Source organism: Triturus cristatus, chromosome 9 (genome assembly GCF_964204655.1).
Source record: "Triturus cristatus chromosome 9, aTriCri1.1, whole genome shotgun sequence".
Classification (NCBI taxonomy): Eukaryota; Metazoa; Chordata; class Amphibia; order Caudata; family Salamandridae; genus Triturus; species Triturus cristatus.
Genome location: NC_140592.1, coordinates 1,272,727,397 through 1,272,740,749, shown reverse-complemented (window position 1 = coordinate 1,272,740,749; position 13,353 = coordinate 1,272,727,397). Strand labels below are relative to the sequence as shown.

At 48.1% G+C, this 13,353-nt stretch overlaps 1 protein-coding gene across 2 annotated transcripts in view; it reads left to right on the top strand.

Moving 5' to 3' along the window:
• The window catches only part of PPP2R3C (protein phosphatase 2 regulatory subunit B''gamma), a 91,775-nt gene that overhangs the window by 455 nt on the left and 77,967 nt on the right, over nt 1–13,353 (top strand). The gene's annotated exons all lie outside the window — the stretch shown is intronic.

The following is a 13,353-nucleotide window of genomic DNA, read 5'->3' as shown; positions in this document are numbered from 1 at the left end:
TAGTTGTAAATAGTTAATATATCTGTAAGTGAGGGGGATAGAATGCTATTGTGTAAGTACTCCAGCTCATGGCTCTGTAGTGGTCTCTTTGTGGTCCGTTCTACTTTGGCTGGCGAGGGGGCACCAACAGCAGTCACTCAAGCTTCAATAAAGTTCCTGTCACAACCTTATATCGGTCTCGGAGTGTGGATCTTAACATAATGCAACCACAAGAAAAGGGATACAACATTTATAAAGGGAGTAGAACACCCCACCCCTAAATAAACAAAAGCTAAGGAAACATTAACCATAATCCCTCGACCTACAGGAGGTTTTCCAACTTTACTACCCACTTTAACTCTGGATTCCACAGACTCTGTGTCAATGGGTTCATTGACATAATTACCTGTACTTTCATTAATCACATCATTACCTTGACAACCACTTCTAGTAAACCCACCATACCTGTTCATTCTGACTACATGCTGGTTCTCAGCAAGACTCATCTCTGCATTTGACCACTCCTCACATTCCACACTGTACCATCCTGGGTCACCACACTATTCATATGACCTTTTACCACTTTTAAGCGCACAAACACATTTTGAAGTACCTTTTTCCTTTAAAACCAGGTCAGAGTATCGTCACCCAACCATCCGCCGAAAACGTAAACTCTTTCACCTTCCACTTGGTGTTGTTCACTTCTTTCATTTTGTCCTTTTTCTCTCTCACTCTCAACGAGGTACTCTGTACAACCATAACATCAGTACCAGGCATTTTCTTCCTTATCCACCACGGGCATCCCTTCCCTTAAACAAACGAAAAGGGCTTGACCTGGCCATTTCCTTGAGGTTCATATAAAGCTGTATCCACATGTTCAATACCACATCTTCCTAGGAACTCCTCCATCTCACGTGACTTCAGCTGAACCCCATTGTCCATTACCACAACTTCAGGACTGCCTTCACGGGCAAAAACTTTCTGAAAGTACTCATTTACGACCTGCGAAATAGCCTGAGTGAAAAATGTGACTTCTGTCCTCTTGAAGTGATAGTCAGTTATTACCAACGCAAAGCATGCATCCTGTAGTTAACACCTGTAAGGACCAGAAATATCAAATGTCACTTTTTGCCATGGAAGTTTAGGCCATGTCACTGGTTTCTATGGGGCGGGCAATGGCTTTAGCATCTTGTCACTGCTAATAAACACAATACATTCTCTCACCACCCTATCTGCCATTCTATCCATCCCGGGCCACTAAAATTTGCACTGGCAAGTCTTTTCATGGAAGACATGTGCAAGTCTTAAAATTTCATCCTGCATAGACTCTGGAGGCACACACTCCCCTTCTTTAAATATCAATTCACCTTCTACTTGCAGATCACCAGAAATGCAATAGAAAGGCCTCATCCCTGAAGGCACTTCTTTTCTCTGAGCCACCCTTCCATGTGATATTTTTTAACAGTTTCCATCTGTCCTCTTCAGCGCTGCTTTTCTTCCAAAATGATGCCAAACTCCCCAGTCACATAATCCCTGCTGGATGCACTCATTTCGATATCATCACGCCCTTCAGTGCTCTTGTCACCCGGACACCCAATCTGGGCAGACAATAAGCTGTGACATTGTACTTGCCTGGTACATCTCCACACTAAAGTTGTACTCCTGTAATCTAGACTTGAGTCTAGCTCTGCATGGTGTGGCAAAACCGCCACCAAAGGTTTGTGATCCATTCTGAGTATGAATCTACTCCCCCACAGATAATTCCGGTAGTGTTTGATGCCCCACACATACCCCAAAAGCTCTTTTTCAATGACAGAGTACCTTCTTTCTGTGACACCGAGTATCCAAAAAGCAAAAGCAACACACCATTCATCCTTTGCACATTTTCGAGACGAAACACCACAGAAATACCACCAATGCCATATAAACTAGCATCAACAGTAATAATACAAACTTTGTTCTCACAGAAAGGTTTTATTGTGGGAGCTTGTACAATTTCTTCTTTGATTTGCTGGAAAGTATTCTGTTGTCTTTCCATCCAACAAAATTCTGCTGTGTCTAGTGAGCTCCCGCTGTACTTCCATCTTAGTAGCAAAGTCCTTAATAAACTTGGTATATTATTTGCATAACCCATCAAATGACAAAAGTTTTTCCTTGTTACGTGGACAGGAGCTTTAACAATAGCATCCACAAGTGACTTTTTCAGAACCACTCCATCCACAGAAAGCATATGTCCCAGGTATTCAACTGAATTGCAGTTATTCTCCTTAAGAGTCAGACCATGTGACTCCAAACGCTTACAAAGTTCCATAACATGTACAATATGTTCCTCTTGATTCCAGGGAAATATAAGTGTGGCATCCTGGAAGCACTTGACAAAACCATCTACATCTTTGAATATGTGATACATAGCGCTTTGGAAAACAGATGCCACAGAGGCCAAGCCAAAGGGCATCCTCTTATATTGGAAAATACCCTGTGAAGTAAGAAAAGCAGTAAATTGTTTGGATTCTTTGGTCAATGATATTTGGTGATAGGTTGATCGAATATCGAAAGTGGAAAGCACCGTGGCTCCTTCCAGCATACAAACAACCTCATTAATATTGGGCATAGGGTGACAGTCGGCCACTAAGTTTGCGTTTAAGGCTCTCAAATACACACACAACCTTAAACTTTAGTCAGGTTTTCTTGCCAAAACAATACAACATACCCATTCAGATCACTCCACTTCCTCATTAATGTCCTCATCAATAAGTCCTTGCAACAATTTTTTAAGTTCCTCTCTCACGTTCATAGGTACTCCCCTAAGTTTTTGTTTGACCGTTACTGCCCCATTTTTTAACTTGATCTTGTGACTAAAACTTTTACGTTTTCCCAGCACTGAGAACACTTTAGAAAACTGGCTAATCACCCTTTTTTAGGTCTCACCTAGCGTTGCTGCGCACATGTGTAGCTCGCTCGGCGAGATTTATTGCTAATGAGGAGATTGACAAAAAGGCTTTAAGCCCCGCCCCTCATTTCCATTTGGCTGGCGTCACCGTTTATGCTAAACGGTGGCCAGCCATTGCAAATGAGCTATCTGTGTTGCCTTTGGCTTTTTGTGCCAGCCCACTTGGACTGGCTCGCCTGCTTTCCTTCTGTCGTAAGCGATTTCTTATCTTTATGGGGCCATGTGTTTAAACACATGGCCCCATAAAGACAGGAGATCGCACGCGGTAAGGATTCGCTTTTGTTCTGTCTGCACCTTCGCTTTCTTTGTTGGGAACCATGGCGAGCACTTGTAATATTCGGCTGCCGGAGGCGTGGAGGACCTGCGCCCGGCCTCTGTGCGCGCCCGCTGTGAGCAATTAAAGCAAGCGCGAGCCTCTGACAGGAGCCTGAGTGCACTTAGCGGATTTCATTGTTCGAGGCCGGCTCCTCCACGCGACTGTTATTAGCCGGGTTTGATCCTCTCTCTGTCTCTCACGCCTGCCCCCTCCCTCGCGTCTCCTACCGCTTGCTTTACACGTGTTTGTGTGTATATTTAAAACTCTGCCGTGCAGCAGGCCACGCTTACAGATGAGCCTCTGCGCGCAGTATTACTTGTGCAGCAGGCGGTGCTGTAAATCAACGCTCTTTCCACCCATCCCACTCTACGCCCCCTTACATTGAAACCGTTAATCTGGCGTTGTTCAATCTAGCCGTTTACCGGGATGGAACAAGTATAGCGGAGCAGCAGCCGGCACGATCTGTGAGGGGGCGGGAACCAGCAGTAACTTTCGGTTTCAATAGTTCAGGTTCATAAAACAGGAAGTATACCCATTCATAACTCCCGCCGTCGCTCTAGCAGCTGGCTGTGCGTTGCAAGTCTCGTTCAAGATTTCACTGGCGAGTATAGAAATTGGGAGCTACAATGGCAAATCATCTGTTTAATGGAATCCCCGGAATGCATAGGTCTCTGAACGAAATGCAACAACTGCCATATGGCTACGCTATACACACTTTCAATTTACAACATATGCCACTCACACAGCGGTGACGAGTTGAAACCTCCTGCCCTTCCCTGCCAACACAACATTTATGGCTTTACATCTTGCGCTGATCCCATTACTCGAAATATACCTGAATTACTTGTTGCTGCCTCTTGCAGGCGGGACTATGGGTGTGCCCGCCTGCTTCCTAGACAGGCGACAGGATTCGGCAGTGCAGGCGTCGGAACAGAGCGGGACTCAAAGGTACACATCTCTTATTTACTGACCTATAAACCTGTGGCGGGCATGTGATGACAGGGCTGACAGAGGAGGGTACCCCTACCGTATTACAGGAGAAGGTAAAGGGAATGAATCAGGCGTGCAACGCCCAGATGGCTCAAAGGGCTGTCAGCCTGTCGTGTGTCAGCCTGGGCTGAGACCGCCTCCCGGGCACACATACAGCTGCACCCGAGTACTTCACAGGTCTGTAAAAGACCATTCGCTTGTTAATCAGGCTGTGTTGTTTGTTCACCCCTTCCTAGAGCCGCTGCATCTCCACTCTGCCTATTGCCCAGAAGAATTAGCCCCCCACAAAATATTTTCTTAGCCACCCCTCCCCCTCCACCCCCCCGAAATTTGGCTCTAGTTGTGCCTCTGGAATGAATGAACTGACAAGCGCACGCACAGAGAGGGGAGAGTGTAGAGTTGTGGTGGGTCGATCTATTTGATGTATTTGATTATGCGAAGCCAGTGTACTTCTAGATGTAATTCAAATTTGTACAGATATTGTGTATGTTGCGTTATTATTGTACCCGTAGTTGCGATCCGTTTTTGATAGGGCATCTAAAGTGCCACTAAATCAATCAATCAATGTATTTGTAAAGCGCGCTACTTACCCGTGAGGGTCTCAAGGCGCTATGGGGAGGGGGGGTGCCGCTACTGCTTGAAGAGCCAGGTCTTGAGGAGTCTTCTGAAGGCGAGTAGGTCCTGGGTCTGCCGTAGGTGGGCAGGAGGGTGTTCCAGGTCTCGGCGGCGAGGTAGGAGAAGGATCTGCCGCCGGAGGTTGTTCTTTGGATGCGGGGGACAGCGGCGAGGCTGGCGGAGCAGAGCGGAGCTGGCGGGTGGGGGTGTAGAAGCTGAGTCTGCTGTTAAGGTAGGCTGGTCCGGCGTTGTGGAGTGCTGTGTGTGCGTGGGTGAGGAGCTTGAAGGTGATCCTCTTATTGACGGGGAGCCATTGTAGGTCTCTCAGGTGGGGGGTGATGTGGCTGTGGCGGAGGACATTGAGGATAAGTCGGGCAGAGGCGTTTTGGATGCGTTGTAGTCGTCGTAGGTGTTTGGCTGGGATTCCTGCGTAGAGTGCATTGACGTAGTCCAGTCTGCTGCTTACGAGGGCCTGTGTCACCGTTCTTCTTGTTTCGGTCGGGATCCACTTGTAGATCCTGCGTAGCATGCGGAGGGTTTTGTAGCAGGAGGAGGAGACGGTGTTGACCTGTTTGGACATGGAGAGGGAGGAGTCGAGGATGAATCCTAGGTTGCGTGCATTGTCCGTGGGTGTCGGTGCTGTTCCCTGTGTGGTCGGCCACCAGAAGTTGTCCCAGGCTGAGGGGGTGGGTCCGAGGAGGAGGATCTCCATCTTGTCCGAGTTCAGCTTCAGACGGCTGCTCCTCATCCAGTCTGCGACGGCCTTCATTCCCTCATGGAGGTTGGTTTTGGCGGTGTGTGGGTCCTTTGTGAGGGAGAGGATGAGCTGGGTGTCGTCGGCGTAGGAGATGATGTTGAGGTCGTGATGGCGGGCCACTTGTGCGAGGGGGGCCATGTAGACATTAAACAGCATCGGGCTGAGGGATGAGCCCTGGGGGACGCCGCAGATGATGTCGGTGGCTTCGGATCGTAAGGGTGGGAGGCAGACGCTCTGGGTTCTATCGGAGAGGAAGGACGAAGGACGTGGTCCAGTCAAGAGCCTTCTCTTGGATTCCAGCTTCTTGGAGGCGTGTCTTTAGGGTGCGATGGCAGACCGTGTCCAAGAGGATGAGGGCTGTTGTCTCGCCGTTGTCTAGTTGGCGCCTGATGTCGTCTGTGGCGGCGATGAGGGCTGTCTTGGTGCTATTGTTTCGTCTGAATCCGGACTGGGACGGGTCCAAGATGTTGTTGTCTTCGAGGTGGCGGGTCAATTGTGCGTTGACGATTTTCTCGAGGACCTTTGCCGGGAACGGGAGCATGGAGATGGGCCGGAAGTTCTTGAGGTCCTTGGGGTCCGCTTTGGGCTTCTTGCGGAGGGCGTTGATTTCGGCGTGCTTCTAGCTTTCCGGGAATGTCGCTGTTTGAAGGAGATGTGGAGAAGTGTGGCTCAATGGTTAGAGCGGCAGACCCTGATGCAGAAGTCTGGCCCGGGACCAGGGTTCAATTCCCGCCTCGGCGGGTCTTGGGCTCAATTTCCTCGGACCTGTTAATTCTCGCCTCGGTGCCTATTCTAATCATGGGTCCCACTCTGCAACTCTGGGAAATAGCTTGCTTAATCTCCACAACGACCCCAACAGAGCTGGGATGCCTGGCTTCACCTTGGGGGTGCCCAGGAGTGGACATTTCGCAGGGAAAAGCCAGGAAGGGTTCCACAGCGGTATGAGTACAGCGCCAGGACACCCTAGGTGCGCTATATAAGTACAACACATTTACATTTACATTTGATGATCTTCCGTAGTTGGGGTGCGATGACTGCGTCTGCTTTGTTGAATACGTGGTGTGGGCACGGTCTGACGGGGATCCTGAGTGGATGGAGTTCATGACCTTGCATGTCTCGTCGTCGTTGACGTTGGACCAGGAGGTCAGGCGGTTGGTGCTGGTGGTGTTTGCGGGGGAGGTGGAGTCTGGTGTGGTCGGGGCGGTCGTGGTGTTGAAGCTGTCGTGGATGTCAGTGATCTTGCGGTGGAAGAAGGTGGCTAGTGAGTCGCACAGTTCTTGTGAGGGCAGGATGTCGATGGCATTGGCGCTGGGGTTGGAGAGTTCCTTTACGATGCTGAAGAGTTCTTTGCTGTCGTGTGTGTTGTTATCCAGGCGGTCTTTGAAGGAGGACCGCTTGGCTAATCTGATGAGGTGGTGATGTCTGCGGGTGGCGTCCTTGTGGGCTGCGTGGTTGTCTGGTGTGCGTTCGTGGAGCCATTTCTTTTCCAGTTTCCGGCATGCACGTTTGGAGGTCTGGAGCTCGTTGGTGAACCAGGTGGCTCTCTTGCTGGCGTGGTTGTTGGAGGGTTTCTTGAGCGGGGCGAGGGTGTTGGCGCAGTCGTCGATCCACTGTCTGAGGTTGCGGACTGCGGCGTCTGGGTTGGTGGGTGGGTTCTGGGCGAGGGTGGTGATCAGCCGTTCTTCGGTGACTTTGCTCCAGCAGCGGCGAGGCAGCTGTTGGGTGCGGTGGTGCGTGGTTGGTAAATTGAAGTTGAAATGGATGCAGCGGTGGTCGGTCCAGTGGAGTTCGGTGGTGTGGTCGAAGGCGACGTGGGTGCTTGTGGAGAAGACGGGGTCCAGCGTGTGGCCGGCGGCGTGTGTGGGTGCGGTGACGAGTTGTCTGAGGCCGAGGTTAGAGAGGTTGGCTATCAGGGTGACGGAGTTGGCGTCGTTTTTGTTCTCGAGGTGGAAGTTCAGGTCCCCGAGGAGGATGTAGTCTGTGGAGGCGAGGGCGTGGGTGCTGGCGAGGTCGGCGATGGAGTCGCTGAACTGAGCCCAGGGGGTCTGTAGACGAGTATTTCCTCTGAGGGTGGTGTTGGGGTCGGTGTGGATCCGGAAGTGCAGGTGTTCGGCGGTGTTGAGGATGTCGTCTGCGTGGGTGGCGACCTTGAGGGTGGACTTGTGGACGATGGCTATTCCTCCTCCGATTCCGTTGGCACGATCCCTGCGGGTGATCTTGTAACCATCCGGGATGGCTATGGCGGAGTCGTTCCACCAGGTCTCGGTCAGGAAGGCTACGTCTGGGGCGGAGGTGTCGAGCAGATCCCAGAGCTCGACGGCGTGTTTGCGTGCGGAGCGGGTGTTGAGGAGTATGCAGCGTAGGTGGTTGGGTCCTGTCCTTGGAGGTTTGGTGGCTCTGTTGCAGGCAAAGCTGCAGGTGCGGCAGGAGAAATGTCCGTGGGTCCGTTTCGGGGCGGCCTGGAAGCAGGTGTGGTTTCGGCCGGCGTGAGTGCGTGGAGGGTGCTGGCGTCGTAGCGGAATCTGGTGTCCTGGCGTTCGTAGGGTCCAGGGGTTCTGGCGCTGTGCGCGGTCCCGGCGCAGACGGGCTTGCCTTTGGCGCACCAGCGGCGCGGCCGCGCAACGTCCGGCATACATGGGGAGGCAGGAGGGAGGAGCAGCTGGGAGGCGGGAGGCGGGAACAGCGAGTGGGCAGGGGGCGGGGCCGCAGGGGTGCAGCAGCGGGTAACAGTGATACAGAAGGCAAGTGGGCACAACAACAGGGGGGAGAGTGTCAGGGCCGGACTGACTACCAGGCGTTTTGGAATGCTGCTGAGGTAGGGGCTGATTTCATTAATGGGGACCTGCGTGTACTGAACGAAATTCGTTTTGCTTTAGTTATTTCGAAGTACACGCAGGTCTCCATGAAGGAAATCGGACCCCCAACGCAGTGAAATCAGCCCCCTGCTCGGCAGAATTCCAAAACGCCCGGTAGTCAGTCCGGCCCTGACGAGTGTATTACAGCAGGAAAACGGGGCACAGAGGTGAAAGGGGCACAACAAGGGGGGAGAGATGAGTGGCACAGAACAGAAGCGGGGCCTAAGGGGAGCAGTGGCACAGAGGCAAAGGCAAAAGAACGGCACTTACTGGCGGAAGCGGCAGCAGGAGCACACAGTCGGCGCTGCGTGGAGGGGGAGCGACCTACCAGAAGGTCAGGGGTCGCTATATTGTGTGAGCATATCAATTTATTTACACGCCTAATCGTCATCGCGTCTGGGTGTGCCGCTTTATAACCGGTAAATGTCAAGTCACTGAGTATGTCGAAATACTTTATGCCTGAGCGTCACGTGACTGACAGTTCGAGTGTGTCAAGTATTGTAAGCCCAAGTGCTATATACATATTTAAATGTGGGGTTACATCAATACTTGATTTTATTTATGTGTTATACTTCGATATTATCATGTCTGCTTCACTATTATTTACTAAAGTCAGCCGGCAATATAAAGAGCAAATAATTAAGCGGTGAAAGCTGCGGGCGGTAACAGCACAGTCCCCTCGTGAAATGTTCCAGGGAGCCAGACATCCTGCTGGTAGGAGTGTAGGAGTAAAAAAAAAAAATGAATAACTTAAGTAAGACGGTCTCCGCTATCCTGAATGAATTAGCCTCTTTAAGAATGATCACTTTTAATTCCTAGCACAATAATTGTTCCTACTTCTGAGCTGATCGAAGAAAAAACACAGTTAAACAAGCATTTGCAAAGCAATCGGTCTCTCGTTTACGCGTGTTTAAGCTATTGGCATTGTAAATGATAATGCCTTTTATTTATGTTTTAAAAACCAAAACACAAAAAAATGACATTGTCATTTACAATGACAATAGCTCAAACTTGCGTAAATGCGAGACCTATTGCATTGCAAATGCTTGTTTATTATCACACTCAGTTACACCAACACAGGATCATTAGTTCATGGATTGAGAATTATGCCCAAACTCCATCAATCCCTCCATCCCAAGACATTTATTTACCCCTTTGGATGCTACATATAATTTAATATGAGCCACAAGTCCTTTGATCTCAATATCAACCTCTTCATACCCCACCATATCAATCTTAGACCCATCAAAAGCGCCTGCAACAATAGATCATCCTGGCACAACCCTCTATCAAAACAATCCAGGAATAATGTTTAGTAATTATTGTCCATGGGGATCCAGAGTTGCCCATAAGCGCCAGATTCACATTCAAAACCTGCACCGCTCACTTGGGTGGTTTCAAACTGCCTTGGTTACTACAACTCACTCAACTAACTATTGGACAAGACTATGCCCATACAGCTTTCCCCTTCTCCATTCAAGTCCTCATTTACACAAGAAACTTTACCTTTAGTAATTCCAGTGTTACCATTAACGTTCCTTTTAAAGTCTGTAACCACATCAGTGCAAACTGCCCCAAACGCCCACATTTCTTGCATTCTTTACCCAGTGCAGGACACCTTGGAGAAGATGTTGCCTGACTAGCACTGCCACATCTATACCAATGAAAATACTTATCAAATCTTTTTTGCACACTCTGCCTACTATGTGCATTTCCATACTTCACACTACACACCTCCCCCACTGATACTTTGTTGTCCTTATTCAATGATTTCATTTTCCGACTGTTCCAGTGCTTTAGCAGCGCTAACGACATCCTACAAATGTGGATCACCCATGATCCATAACTGCTCTGAACCTTTTCACTCCCTTACATGCCTTGAAAAATCTACTCGCCCACTCGTAATTGCATGTAGAATTTGATCAGGTTGAGCTGTTTTTAGCACCTACTAGTCCCATCTGTTGTGTTCTGTTCATTCGAAAAGTGAATGAGCAATTAAGATGCCATTGAATCTTGTTTTTATCTTGACACATTTGCTGTCTGTTCAAGGAAGGAGGTCAAATGTCAGTTTGTCTTTTTAGTAGCTGCTTCTTGGAAAATTGAGTTTATTTTTCTCTCTTTTACTAGAGTTAGAGGTCTTTCTCAAGTGCGCTGTCTGAAAATGTCAATTATTTTTCTCTAACACATGACATTTAAATAGCCTGTTAATTAATATTACAAATATTTTAAAATATATATCGGGAATTATTAAAGCAATTTATCAGTAAAATCGAATGTCAGTGGGAAAGTTTGTGGCCATTTCAATGTAAAATGTGCTGATTACAAATTCCAGTGTGCCACCACTTCTTGCTTAAATTATGTATCTATTAAAAGTGATAGTTTTTAAGCATGATTTGAGAAACATTCCTGCCCCCGCCCTGATGACAAAGCTGTTAATGAACTAAGAGGCAGGTCAGGGGTCATGTGTATCCTGTGGCTGGATTTGTATTCTATATGGAAAAAAAGTCCCGTCTATTACATCATACAAAAGAGTTTTTGTACAGCAGACATGCTGAACTCGCACATTTGAAGGTGCTCTCATATGTGATAATGAAGAAAATGGTGGCTCAATGAATTAAAATAGTTTCCCACGTTAACATAATTTGAAACAAGTTTATGGGACAAGAGCATTACAAATAGGTTGAGTAGATTATTTAAGTCACTAGACCTGCAGGTCTATTAACATTTTTATGATTTTTAGAGGCCTGCCTTATCATTTCATCCGTGATGGGTCCAAAACTGCAGTTTATAGACTGAGCTTGCAATCCCGTAAGAAAGTCATCAAACGTTTCACCTGCTTCTTGAGCTTGAGTATACAACTTATACCTGTTAAGGCCAGCACTGGAAGTAGATTTGAACTTGATCTCTATTTGCACCATAGCTTCTTCAAAAACATTCCGGTCTCCAATAACTTCAGCTTGCGATAGTGTTCTAAACACAACATGACCTTCATATCCCAAACAGTGTACAAAAATATTTTTTACCTCTCAGCTGACAACCTTCCACCATCAATGGCCTTGAGGTAAATTCCTCCTTCTCCCATAGAGTGGGAGGTTCCCCTTTGGCTTGGAGAAACTTAGAGGGAAGATCGAATTGCATTGCAGTAGAATGGTAAACACAGCAAAGTAAGTTAAATCCAAATATACTCTTAAAACCGACAGGAAAAGTTTTCCCTGTTTTCCTTTTCCCGCATCTCAAAACCCAGCTTACCGCACACAGTCTCAAATAATACTCCTAATAGAGAATTCTTCTGTGCACATTAAAGCCGCAAATCGTTAGTAACTTCCTTATTGCTATAATGAATGTTCCAGTGTACTCCGAAGCCTCCATGCGTTCCTAGCTTCCTCATTGCTTTAACGTGATACGGTGTGATAGGCTTGGCGTTGCACTAATGGAAGCCGTACTCAATGGACGAGCGTGATAGGCTGAGCAGTGCGGCAATGTAAGCAGTGATCATGGTGCAATGAAAGTGGTGCAGCGCAACACGATAGGTAGATCGCTGGAGTCAATCAAAGCCATATAGAAATGCGTCACCCTGGATGCCGGCGACACAATGCAGTTCTGCTTTGAGAGGTATCCCAGGTAACGGCATGGGCATGGCAAAGCCTCCATGCAGCAACCAGTTGGCAGAGGGGAAAGAGGAAAACTCAAAAATATAGCACCCTTGAAGCAGCGGCCGTCCAATTCCAAGCAGGGAAACTCTACAGGCAGCAGGAAACGATCCGGTAAGATTCCTGTCATAAATCCAGCATAGGTTCATCAGAAGACCAAGTCGCTCCTGTGCTGCAGTAGGAACGTAGCTGAAGGGTCTACAATCGTCTCCAAATTTGTAAAGATCCAGTTCAGCCTGTAGTAGTTTTATACACAAGATTTATTGATCTCAGCACAGGACTCAGAGGACTTCAGGCTAGTCCTCTGGAGAGTCTAACTCCCACTTCGAATTTAGAGCATGCTGCGTAGCAATAAGCTACGGACAGCATTTAAACACATCCATGCAATTCATGCAACAGCAATAAAAGGGATACAACATTTATAAAGGGAATGGAATACACTTGCACACCTGTGCTTTCTTGGAGAAAGTGTGGGACCCGTGGGCACTCTGTTCAGTACATGGCAAGCTTCACGCCTCGATAAACAATAGTTACCCACTCTGTGTACTGTAAGGATGTGGAAGATCTCCTGGAGCAGAAAGAAGGCGAACTGGGGACCACCAGAAGGATGAAAGATATGCTAGTCACAGCCAGTCAGCCAGACACTCGTGAGAGGATCACCAACCTCTAGTTGTTCAAATGACATGCATATAATATCAAGCAACGGCTCTGACTCCAGCTAACAAGAGTCCTGAGAGCGCTCAGATTCCATAAACCTGAACCTAAGAGATGCAGGTAATAGGACGCCTGTGGCAAAGATTTGCTTCTTCGCAGCTTGTATTCAGGAGTAGAAAAGTAGCAGAGCAGAGGGCACGCTGGGTGAACCAAGGGTTGGAGAGGGCAAGAACTATGGTGATACGTACATTCGATGGCTTACAGTTGTGCACATTGTTATCGGAGTGTGGGAGGTATCTAGTGTTAGGGTGTGATGTATTGGAAAAACAGCCTTTCTAACTTCTCCTGCATCTCTAAGTATAACCAGCAGTAGAACAAGGAACAACTTCCAAAGTCTGCTGCATCGTTTTCAAAACACTCCACAACAAAAGCCCCCTCCCATCACCTCCCGACTCCACAAGTACAGACCTAAAAGTTCACTACAATTAGTTCATTTGAACTATCTATCAATGCCCAAATTCAAAAGGAAGAGACTGTATGGCGCCAGATTGTCGATCATAGCTCCTAACCCTTGGAACTCTCTCCCC